This window comes from Mesoplodon bidens, assembly GCF_964165515.1.
Source record: "Mesoplodon bidens genome assembly, chromosome: X".
Classification (NCBI taxonomy): Eukaryota; Metazoa; Chordata; class Mammalia; order Artiodactyla; family Ziphiidae; genus Mesoplodon; species Mesoplodon bidens.
The window spans coordinates 40,406,248-40,419,259 of record NC_138163.1 but is presented as its reverse complement, the minus strand read 5'-3'; positions in this window follow the sequence as shown (position 1 = coordinate 40,419,259).

Here is a 13,012-nt window from a genome sequence, read left to right as displayed (position 1 = left end):
TGCTACCTTTTGAAGTCTTACCCATTTTCAAAGTCCATACTAGATAAAACCTTCACTGTACTCCTTCTTGAGATCTCATAGAAGGAATTGATTTCTCTCTCTTCTAACCCAAACTAGCAATTTTTACATATATACATCACAAATTGCTTTGTAGTTTAGTTTTGAAAATGTCTCAACCAGATTATGAACCCTAAAGGGAAGGGACTCTGTTTTATTGATCTTTTGCATTGCCAAACAGATTCTAACACTGCCTAATACACACAGGCATACCTTGTAGATACTGTGAGTTCGTTTCCACACCACCACAGTAAACTGAATTTTGCAATAAAGTGAGTCACATGAATTTTTTGGCCTCCCAGTGCACATAAAAGTTATGTTTACACTATACTGTAGTCTATTAAGTATGCAGTAGCATAGTGTCTGAAAAATGTACATACCTTAATTTAAAAAATATTTTTAAATAAGCCAGTACGTAGATTAAAAGCCAAAATATTGTAAAAGCAATTATAACTACCATAACCAGGGATAAGCATGAAGAGGTAAAATAGGACATCAAAATGTGGGGGAGGGGGGTAAAAAATGTAGATCTTTTAGAATGTGTTTGAACTTATATGACTATCAGTTTAAATCAAGTAGATATAATTATGGGTCAACATGTATGAAACCTATGGTATTCACAAATCAAAAACCTACAATAAATACACAAAAACTAAAAAGAAAGGAACACAAGCATATTACTAAAGAAAATCATCAAACCACAAGGGAAGAAAAAAAAAGAATAAATGAATAAAGAAGAACTGCAAAAACAACCAGAAAACAGGTAATAAAATGGCAATAAGTACATACCTATCAATAATTACTTTAAATGTCAATGGAATAAATGCTCCTAAGCTGAGTGAGGATTACAGGATATAATGAATATAAAGTACTTAAAATAATACCTGGCACATAATAAACTTTTATTATTAGAAATAATGACGAATTTTGAGATGAGATTTTCAGGACTGGAGATCCTGCAAAAGTGAGTACTGATGTGTCAAAGAAATATAATTGAAACTGTCAATGCTACTCTGTTTTAATCCTAGCCTTTGATAACCTGAGGAAACGTAAAATATAGATCATACATACTTCATAGGACTGCTGTAAAAATTACAAGAAATATTTCATGCAGAGCACTTTAGCTTAATACCTGCCTTATTGTAAGCTCTCAATAAATATTAGCTATTATTATTTTTGTTATTAATAAAGAAATATTAATGAAAGAGACCTCCATTTTTGAGGCTTTGGGGATTCTAATGCTAAAACCTTAAAGCATTAATTTATTTTAGACATGACATTAATCTAGGATTGTTGCTTCTCTTCTATAATTAACAACACTTGGTTATATAATTCCAGAATTGTTTATTCCTTCTTGAAATAGTTTTAGCAGACAGCTTTCTGATTCATAAGTAAAATCTCTATAGTTATATTACTCCCTTTTTAGAACATTTCAGAGTCCCAAAAATTCACATTCAGTAATGCAAATTGACAAATCATCTTAACTTATGCAAAATACATTTACACTTAGCTAGGGGATTAACACAATTGTATTTTGATCTGATTGCCCAAAGGAAAAAGGAAGAAATGTACCTCCTCTCTCTCTCTCTCTCTCTCTCTCTCTCTCTCTCTCTCTCTTTTTATTGAGAGTCTTCTATGGTGGAAGAGGTTCCATTACCTTGACTGATAACAGGTGTGAAAATATTATATGAAATGACTTGCATTATACTTTGGGAGCTATTTTTCATTTATAAAAAGCTTTTTAAAAAGCTATAAAATAAGAAATGTTCAGTGCAGGACCTTGGCAAATCTAGAAGTTCAAAAGAAAAAAATTACCTGTAATCCCACTATCCTAAGATACTCTTAATAGTATTTTAATGTATGTTCTTTTAGGCTGTTTTTTTCTGTGTATATTTTCTTTAGCAAAATGGTTTATTTTGTGCATACTATTTTGTAGCAAGATTTTTTTCTCAAAGTAGTATGTTGTGAACATTTTCCCATGCCGATACATATTCTTCTACGACGTGTTTATTTAATTTATTTACCTATTTATTTTATTTTATTTCTCCCCACCCCCACCCCTCACCTATGGCAACACCAAATTTGTTCTCTGTATCTATGAACTTGTTTGTTTGTTTGGGATTTTTTTGAATTTTATTTTATTTATATTTTTATACAGCAGGTACTTATTAGTTAACCATTTTATACATATTAGTGTATACATGTCAATACCAGTCTCCCGATTAATCCCCCACCCCGCTTTCCCCCTTGGTGTCCATACGTTTGTTCTCTACATCTGTGTATCAATTCTGCCCTGCAAACTGGTTCGTCTGTACCATTTTTCTAGGTTCCACATATATGCGTTAATGTATGATATCTGTTTTTCTCTTTCTGACTGACTTCACTTTGTATGACAGTCTCTAGATCCATCGACGCCTGTACAAATGAAACAACATCATTCCTTTTTATGGCTGAGTAATATTCCATGGTACATATGTACCACATCATCTTTATCCATTCATCTGTCGATGGGCATTTAGGTTGCTTCCATGACCCGGCTATTGTAAATAGTGCTGCAATGAACATTGTGGTACATGTCTCTTTTTAAATTATGGTTTTCTTTGGGTATATGCCCTGTAGTGGGATTGCTGGATCATATGGTAATTCTGTTTTTAGTTTTTTAAGGAACCTCCTTACTGTTCTCCATTGTGGCTGTATCAATTTACACTCCCACCAACAGTGCAAGAGGGTACTCCCTTCTCCACACCCTCTCCAGCATTTGTTGTTTGTAGATTTTCTGATGATGCCCAGTCTAACTGGTGTGAGGTGATACCTCATTGTGGTTTTGATTTGCGTTTCTCTAATAATTAGTGATGTTGAGCAGCTTTTCATGTGCTTCTTGACCATCCGTATGTCTTCTTTGGAGAAATGTCTATTTAGGTCTTCTGCCCATTTTTGGATTGGGTTGTTTGGAGATTAATCCTTTGTCCATTGATTCATTTGCAAATATTTTCTCCCATTCTGAGGGCTGTCTTTTCATCTTGTTTGTAGTTTCCTTTGCTGTGCAAAAGCTATTAAGCTTCATTAGGTCCCATTTGTTTATTTTGTTTTCATTTCTAATACTCTAGGAGGTGGATCAAAAAAGATCTTGCTGTGATTTATATCAAAGAGAGTTCTTCCTATGTTTTCCTCTAAGAGTTTTATAGTGTCCAGTCTTACACTTAGGTCTCTAATCCATTTTAAGTTTATTTTTGTGTATGGTCTTAGAGAGTGTTCTAATTTCATTCTTTTACATGTAACTGTCCAGTTTTCCCAGCACAACTTATTGAAGAGACTGTCTTTTCTCCATTGTATATCCTGGCCTCCTTTGTCATACATTAGGTGACCATAGGTGCATGGGTTTATCTCTGGGCTTTCTATCCTGTTCCATTGATTTATGTTTCTGTTTTTGTGCCAGTACCCTACTGTCTTGATTACTGTAGCTTTGTAGTATAGTCTGAAGTCAGGGAGTCTGATTCCTCCAGCTCCATTTTTTTCCCTCAAGACCACTTTGGCTATTCGGGGTCTTTTGTGTCTCCATACAAATTTTAAGATTTTTTTGTTCTAGTCCTGCAAAAAATGCCATTGGTAATTTGATAGGGATTGCATTGAATCTGTAGATTGCTTTGGGTAGTATAGTCATTTTCACAATATTGATTCCTCCAATCCAAGATCATGGTATATCTCTCCATCTGTTGGTATGATCTTTAATTTCTTTCTTCAGTGTCTTATTGTTTTCTGCATACAGGTCTTTTGTCTCCCTAGGTAGGTTTATTCCTAGGTGTTTTATTCTTTTTGTTGGAATGGTAAATGGGAGTGTTTCCTTAATTTCTATTTCATGTTTTTCATCATTAGTGTATAAGAATGAAAGAGATTTCTGTACATTAATTTTGTATCCTGCAACTTTACCAAATTCATTGATTAGCTCTAGTAGTTTTCTGGTAGCATCTTTAGGATTCTCTATGTATAGTATCATGTCATCTGTAAACAGTGACCGTTTTACTTCTTCTTTTCCAGGTTGTATTCCTTTTATTTTTTTCCTCTCTGATTTCCGTGGCTAGGACTTCCAAAACTATATTGAATAATAGTGGTGAGAGTGGACAACCTTGTCTTGTTCCTGATTTAGAGGAAATGGTTTCAGTTTTTCACCATTGAGAATGGTGTTTGCTGTGGGTTTGTCATATATGGGCTTTATTATGTTGAGGTAGGTTCCCTCTATGCCCACTTTCTGGAGAGTTTTTATATAAATCGGTGTTGAATTTTGTCAAAAGCTTTTTCTGCATCTATTGAGATGATCATATGGTTTCTCTTCTTCAATTTGTTAATATGGTGTATCACATTGATTGATTTGCATATATTGAAGAATCCTTGCATCCCTGGGATAAAACCTACTTGATCATGGTGTATGATCCTTTTAATGTGTTGTAGGATTCTGTTTGATAGTATTTTGCTGAGGATTTTTGCATCTATATTCATGACTGATAGTGGTCTGTAATTTTCTTTTTCTGTAGTATCTTTGTCTGGTATTGGTATCAGGGTGATGGTGGCCCCATAGAATGAGTTTGGGAGTGTTCCTTCCTCTGTAATTTCTTGGAAGAGTTTGAGAAGGATGGATGTTAGCTCTTCTCCAAATGTTTGATAGAGTTCAGCTGTGAAGCCATCTGGTCCTGGACTTTTGTTTTTTGGAAGATTTTTAATGACAGTCACAGTTTCATTACTTGTGATTGGTCTGTTCATATTTTCTATTTCTTCCTGGTTCAGTCTTGGAAGGTTATACCTTTCTAAGAATTTGTCCATTTCTTCCAGGTTGTCCAGTTTATTGGCATACAGTTGCTTTAGTAGTCTCGTAGGATGCTTTGTATTTCTGCGGTGTCTGTTGTAACTTCTCGTTTTTAATTTTAATTTTATTGATTAGAGTTCTCTGCCTCTTTTTCTTGATGAGTCTGGCTAATGGTTTATCAATTTTGTTTATCTTCTCAAAGAACCAGCTTTTAGTTTTATTGATTTTTGGATTGTTTTCTTTGTTTCTACTTCATTTATTTCTGATCTGATCTTTATGATTTCTTCCCTTCTGCTAACTTTGGGTTTTGCTTGTACTTCTTTCTCTAGTTCCTTTAGTTGTAAGGTTAGGTTGTTTATATGAGATGTTTGTTGTTTCTTGAGGTAGGATTGTATTGCTATAAAGTTCCCTCTTAGGATTGCTTTTGCTTCATCCCATAGGTTTTGGATTGTTGTGTTTTCATTGTGATTTGTCTCTAGGTATTTTTTGATTTCCTCTTTGATTTCTTCAGTGATCTCTTGGTTATTTAGTAACATATTGTTTAGCCTCCATGTGTTTGTGTTTTTTACGTTTCTTTCCCTGTAATTCACTTCTAGTCTCAGCATTGTGGTCAGGAAAGATGCTTGATATGATTTCAGTTTTTTTAAATTTACTGAGGCTTGATTTGTGACCCAAAATATGATCTCTCCTGGGGAATGTTCCATGTGCACTTGAAAAGAAAGTGTAATCTGCTGTTTTTGGATGGAATGTCCTATAAATATCAATTAAATCTATCTGGTCTATTGCATCATTTAAAGCTTGTGTTTCCTTATTAATTTTCATTTTGGATGATCCGTCCATTGGTGTAAGTGAGGGGTTAAAGTCCCCCACTATTATTGTGTTACTGTTGATTTCCTCTTTTATAGCTGTTAGCAGTTGGCTTATGTATTGTGGTGCTCCTATGTTGGGTGCATATGTATTTATAATTGTTATATCTTCTTCTTGGATTGATCCCTTGATCATTATGTAGTGTCCTTCCTTGTCTCTTGTAACATTCTTTATGTTAAAGTCTACTTTATCTGATATGAGTATTGTTACTCCAGCTTTCTTTTGATTTCCATTTGCATAGAATATCTTTTTCCATCACCTCACTTTCAGTCTGTATGTGTATCTGGGTCTGACGTGGGTCTCTTGTAGACAGTATATATAAGGGTCTTGTTTTTGTATCCATTTAGCAAGCCTGTGTCTTTTGATTGGATCATTTAATCCATTCACGTTTAAGGTAATTATCAATATTATGTTTCTCTTACCATTTTCTTAATTGTTTTGGGTTTGTTTTTGTAGGTCCTTTTCTTCTCTTGTTTTTCCCACTTAGAGAAGTTACTTTAGCCTTTGTTGTAGAGCTGGTTTGGTGCTTCTGAATTCTTTTGGCTTTTGCTTGTCTGTGAAGCTTTTGATTTCTCCATCAAATCTGAATGAGATCCTTACCAGATAGAGTAATCTTGGTTGTAGGTTCTTCCCTTTCATCACTTTAAATATGTCATGCCACTCCCTTCTGGCTTGTAGAGTTTCTGCTGAGAAATCAGCTGTTAACCCTATGGGAGTTCCCTTGTATGTTATTTGTCATTTTTCCCATGCTGCTTCAATGATTTTTCTTTGTCTTTAATTTTTGCCAATTTGAATACTATGTGTTTTGGCATGTTTCTCCTTAGGTTTATCCTGTATGGGACTCGCTGTGCTTGCTGGACTTGGGCGGCTATTTCCTTTCCCATGTTAGGGAAGTTTTCACCTATTATCTCTTCAAATATTTTCTCGGGTCCTTTCTCTCTCTCTTCTCCTTCTGGGACCCCTATAATGCGAACGTTGTTGTTTAATGTTGTCCCAGAAGTCTCTTAGGCTGTCTTCATTTCTTTTCATTCTTTTTTCTTTATTCTGTTCCACAGCAGTGAATTCCACCATTCTGTCTTCCCAGTCACTTATCCGTTCTTCTACCTCAGTTATTCTGCTATTGATTCCTTCTAGTGTAGTTTTCATTTCAGTTATTGTATTGTTCATCTCTGTCTGTTCTTTAATTCTTCTAGATCTTTGTTAAACATTTCTCATATCTTCTTGATCTTTGCCTCCATTCTTTTTCCGAGGTCCTGGATAATCTTCACTATCATTATTCTGAATTCTTTTTCTGGAAGGTTGCCTATCTCCACTTCATTTAGTTGTTTTTGTGGGGTTTTATCTTGTTCCTTCATCTGGTACATAGCCCTCTACCTTTTCATCTTGTCTATCTTTCTGTGAATGTGGCTTTTGTTCCACAGGCTGCAGGATTGTAGTTCTTGCTGTCTGCCCTCTGGTGGATGAGGCTATCTAAGGGGCTTGTTCAAGTTTCCTGATGGGAGGGACTGGTGGTGGGTAGACCTAGGTGTTGCTCTGGTGGGCAGAGCTCAGTAAAACTTTAATCTGCTTGTCTGCTGATTGGTGGGGCTGGGTTCCCTTCCTGTTGGTTGTTTGGCCTGAGGTGACCCAACACTGGAACCTATCCAGCTCTTTGGTGGGGCTAATCGTGGACTCTCCGAGGGCTCAGGCCAAGGAGTACTTCCCAGAACTTCTGCTGCTAGCTAGTATCCTTGTCCTCACAGTGAGACCCAGCCACTCCCTGCCTCTGCAGGAGACCCTGCAACACTAGCAGGTAGGTCTGGTTCAGTCTCCTCTGGGGTCACTGCTCCTTCCCCTGAGTCCTGATGTGCACACTGCTTTGTGTGTGCCCTCCAAGAGTGGAGTCTCTGTTTCCCCCATTTCAGTCAGAGTCCTGCAATCAAATCCCACCAGCCTCAAAGTCTGATTCTCTAGGAATTCCTACTCCTGTTGCCGGACCTCCACATTCGGTAGCCTGACGTGGGGCTCAGAACCTTCATTCCAGTTGGTGGACTTCTGTGGTGTAAGTGTTCTCCAGTTCGTGAGTCACACACCCAGTGGTTATGGGATTTGATTTTATTGTGATTGTGCCCCTCCTGACTTCTCATTGGGGCTTCTCCTTTGTCTTTGGATGTGGGGTGTCTTTTCTGGTGAGTTCCAGTTTCTTCCTATCGATGACTGTTCAGCAGTTAGTTGTGTTTCAGGTGCTCTTGCAAGAGGGAGTGAGAGCACGTTCTTCTACTCTGCCATCTTGAACTAATCTCTGTTTGTTTGTTTTTATTTTTATTTTTTTTTGGCCGAACCCCACAGCATGGGGAACTTCCCTGACCAGGGATCGAACCTGTGCCCTCTGCATTAGGAGCACAGACTTAACCACTGTACCACCAGGAAGCCCTGTTTGTTTTAAGATTCCACATATAAAAGAGAGCATGTAGTATTTGTCTCTCTCTGTCGGACTTTTTTCAGTTAGCATAATGCCCTCAAGGTCCATCCATGTTGTCTCAAATGGCAAGATTTCATTTTTTATGGCTGAATAGTATTCCTTTGTATATATATACCACACTTTCTTTATCCAGTCATCCTTTTTTTTTTAATCCAGTCATCTATTGATGAATACTTAAGTTGTTTTCATATTTTGGCTATGGTAAATAATGCTGCTATGAACATGGGGGTGCATATATATTTTTGGAGTTAATGTTTTTGTTTACTTCATAAAAATTACCAGAACTAGAACTACTGGATCATATAGTAGTTCTGTTTTTAATTTTTTGAGAAATCTCCATACTGTTTTCCCTAGTGGTTGCACCAATTTACATTCCCACCAAAAGGGCATAAGTGTTCCCTTTTTTCAAGATCATTGTCAACAGTTGTTATTTGTTATCTTTTTGATAATAGCCATTCTGACAGGTGTGAGGTGTTATCTCATTGTGGTTTTGATTTGCATTTCCCTGATGATTAATGATGTTGAGCATCTTTCCATTTACCTGTTGTCCATCTGTATGCCTTGTTTGGAAAAATGTCTATTCAAACCTTCTGCCCATTTTTAAATCAGATTGTTTGTTTGTTGTTTGCTATTGAATTGTATGAGTTATTTATATATTATATTTTGGATATTAACTACTTGTTGGTCATACGATTTGCAAATATTTTCTCCCATTTAGTAGGTTGCCTTTTCATTTTGTTGATGGTTTCCTTCACTGTGCAGAAGCTTTTTAGTATGATGTAGTCCCACTTATTTATTTTTGCTTTTGTTGCTTTTGCTTTTGGTGTCAGATTCAGAAAAAAATCATCACCAAGATGTATGTCAGGGAGATTACAGCCTAAATTTTCCTTTTAGGAATTTTATCACTTCAGGTCTTATGTTGAAGTCTTTAATCAATTTTGAGTTAATTTTTGTATATGGTATAAAATAATGGTCGAAATTAATTCTTTTGCATGTGGCTGTCCAGTTTTCCCAACAGCATTTATTGAAGAGACTATCCTTTCCCCATTGTATATTCTTGGCTCTTTGTCATGAATTAATTGACCATATATGCACAGTGTTATTTCTGCGCTCTCTATTCTGTTCCATTGGTCTATGTGTCTGTTTTATGCCAACACTGTACTGTTTTAACAACTATAGATTTGTAATATAATTTGTTATCAGGAAAGGTGATGCCTCCAGCTTTGTTCTCCTTTCTCAAGATTGCTTTGGCTATTCAGGGTCTTTCATGGTTCCCTACAAATTTTAGAATATTTTTTCCATTTCTTTGAAATATGCCATTGGACTTTTGATAGGGATTGCAGTGAATCTGTAGATTGCTTTGAGTAGTATGCACATTTTAACAATATTGGTTTTTCAAATCCATAAGCATAGAATATCTTTCCATTCATTTGTGTCTTCAATTTCTTTCATTAATATATTGTAGTTTTTAATATAGAGCTCTTTCACTTCCTTGGTTAAACTTATTCCTAGGTGTTTATTCTTGATGCAATTGTAAATGGGATTGTTTTCTTAATTTCTTTTTCTGATAGTGTGTTATTAGTGTAAAAAGGCACAACAGCTTTTTGCATATTGATTTTGTATCCTGTGAGTTTAGTGAGTTTGTTTATTAGTTCTAACAGTTTTTTGATGGAATCTAAGGTTTTTATATATGTCTTCTGCAAATAGGGACTGTTTTACCTCTTCCATTTTAGTGTGCATACTGTTTATTTGTTTTTCATGCCTAACTGCTCTGGCTAGGACTTTTTTTCTTTCTTTCTTTCTTTCTTTCTTTCTTTCTTTCTTTCTTTCTTCCTTTTTCTTTCTTTTTTATTGGGGTATGGTTGTTTTACAATGTTGTGTTACTTTCTACTGTACAGCAAAGTGGAGTACCCTGTGCTATACAACAGGTTCTCAATGGTTATCTATTTTATACATATTAGTGTATATATGTCAATCCCAATCTCCTGATTCGTCCCACTTCCCCCATCCCCCCTTGGTGTCCATACATTTGTTCTCTACATCTGTGTCTCTATTTCTGCCTTACAAACTGGTTCATCTGTACCATTTTTCTAGATTCCACATATATGTGTTAATATACGATATTTGTTTTTCTCTTTCTGACTTACTTCACTCTGTATGACAGTCTTTCTTTCTTCCTTTCTTCCTTCATTCCTTCCTTCCTCCCTCCCTCTCTCTCTCTCTTTCTTTCTTTTTTCTTTCTCTCCCTTCCTTCATTCCTTCCTCCTTTCCTCCCTCCCTCCTTCCCTCCCTTCCTTCCTTCCTTCTTTCCTTTCCTTTACTATTTTTTTCTTTTTTTCTTTTTTTATTGAGGTATGGTTGATTCACAATATTATATTAGCTTTAGTGGTACAACATACTGATTCAAAATTTTTATAGATTATACTCTATTTTAAGTTACTATAAAATATTGGCTATACTCCCTGTTCTCTACAATATATACTTGTAGCTTATTTATTTTATACATAGTAGTTTGTATCTCTTAATCCCCTACTCCTATCTTGCCCTTCTCCCCACTGGTAACTACCAGTTTGTTCTCTATATCTGTGAGTCTGTTTCTGTTTTGTTATATTCATTCATTCGTTTTATTTTTTAGACTCCCCATATAAGTGACAACATATAGTATTTGTCTTTCTCTGAGTTATTTCACAGCATAATACTCTCTAGGTCCATCCACATTGTTACAAATGGCAAAATTTCATCATTTGTTATGGCAGAGTAATATTCCAGTGTGTGTGTGTGTGTGTGTGTGTGTGTGTGTGTGTGCATGTGTGTATACCACCACATCTTCTTTATCCATTCATCTGTTGATGGACATTTCATCTTCTTCTATATCTTGGCTATTGTAAATAATGTTGTTATGAACATTAGGGTGAATGTATCTTTTCCAATTAGTGTTTTTTTTTTCTTTGGCTATATACCCAGGAGTAGAATTGCTGGATCATATGGTAACTCTATTTTTAATTTTTTGAGGAAACTCCATACTGTTTTCCATGGTGATCACACCAATTTACATTTCCATCAACAGTGTACAAAAGTTCTCTTTTCTCCACATCCTTGCCAACATTTATTTGTGGTCTTTTTGATGATAGCCATTCTGACAGGTGTGAGGTCATAGCTCATTGTGGTTTTGATTTGCATTTCCCTGATGATTAGCGATGCTGAACGTCTTTTCATGTGCCTGTTGGCCATCTGTATGTCTTTTTTGGAAAAATGTTTATTCAGGTCTTCTGCCCATTTTTTAATTGGGGTCTTTGTTTTTTTGATATTGGGTTGTATGAGACGTTTATATATTTTGGATACTAACCCCTTGTTGGTCATATGATTTGAAAATATTTTCTCCCATTCAGTAGGTTGTCTTTTTTTGTTGTTGATGGTTTCCTTTACTGTGCAAAAGCTTTTAAGTTTAATTAGGTTCCATTTGTTTATTTTTGCTTTTATTTCTTTTGCCTTAGGAGACAGTTCCAAAAAATATTTTACAATTTATGTCAAAGAGTGTTATGCCTATGTTTTCTTCTAGGAGGTTTATGATTTCCAGTCTTACATTTAAGTCTTTAACCCACTTTCAGTTTGTTTCTGTATATGGTGTGAGAAAGTGTTCTTTCATTCTTTTAGGTGTAGCTGTCCAGTTTTCCCACCACCACTACTTATTGAAGAGACTGTCTTTTCCCCATTGAATATTCTTGTTTCCTTTGTTGTAAATTAGTTCATCATATGTGTGTGGATTTATTTGTGCACGTTCTATTCTGTTCTATTAATCTATGTGTCTGTTTTTGTGTTGGTATCATACTGTTTTGATTGCTGTAGCTTTGTAGTATAGTCTAAAGTCAGTGAGCATGATACCTCCTGCTCTTGTTTTGGCAAGAGCAAATTGTTTTGGCAATTCTGGGTCTTTTGAGGTTCCAGATAAAATTTACATTATTAGTTTTAGTTCTGTAAAAAATGCTATTGATATTTTGATAGGGATTGCATTGAATCAGTGGATTGCCATGGTCATTTTAACAATATTAGTTCTTCTAGTCCATGAACATGGTATATCTTTCCACCTGTTTTGTTGAAGACAACAATTTCAGTGTCTTATAGTTTTCTGAGCCCAGGTCTTTTACCCCCTTAGTTAGATTTATTCCTAGGTATTTTATTCTTTTTGATGCAATAATAAATGGAATTGTTTCCTTAATTTCTCTTTCTGATAATTTGTTGTTAGTCTATAGAAATGCAACAGATTTCTGTACATTAATTTTCTATCCTACAACTCTGTCAAATTCATTGATGAGCTCTACTAGTTTCTTGGTAGTGTCTTTAGGATTTTCTATGTATAGTATCATGTTATCTGGCATGTTTACTTCTTCCTTTCCAATTTGGATTCCTTTTATTTCTTTTTCTTGTCTGATTGCTGTGGCTAGGGGTTTCAATACTATGTTGAATAGAAGTGGTCAGAGTGGGTATCCTTGTCTTGTTCCTGAACTTAGAGGAAAGGCTTTTAGCTTTTCACCACTGAGTATGACGTTAGCTGTGGTTATGTCATATATAGCCTTTATTATATTGAGGTATGTTCCCTTTATACCCAGTTTGTTGAGAGTATTTTTTTCATAAATGGTTGTTAAATTTTGTCAAATGCTTCTTCTGCATTTATTGAGATAATCATATGATTTTTATCCTTCATCTTGTTAATGTGGTGTATCATGTTGACTAATTTGCAGATGCTGAACTATTCTTGCATCCATGGAATAAATCCCTCTTGATCATTGTGAATAATTCTTTTAATGTATTGTTGAAATTTATTTGCTAAT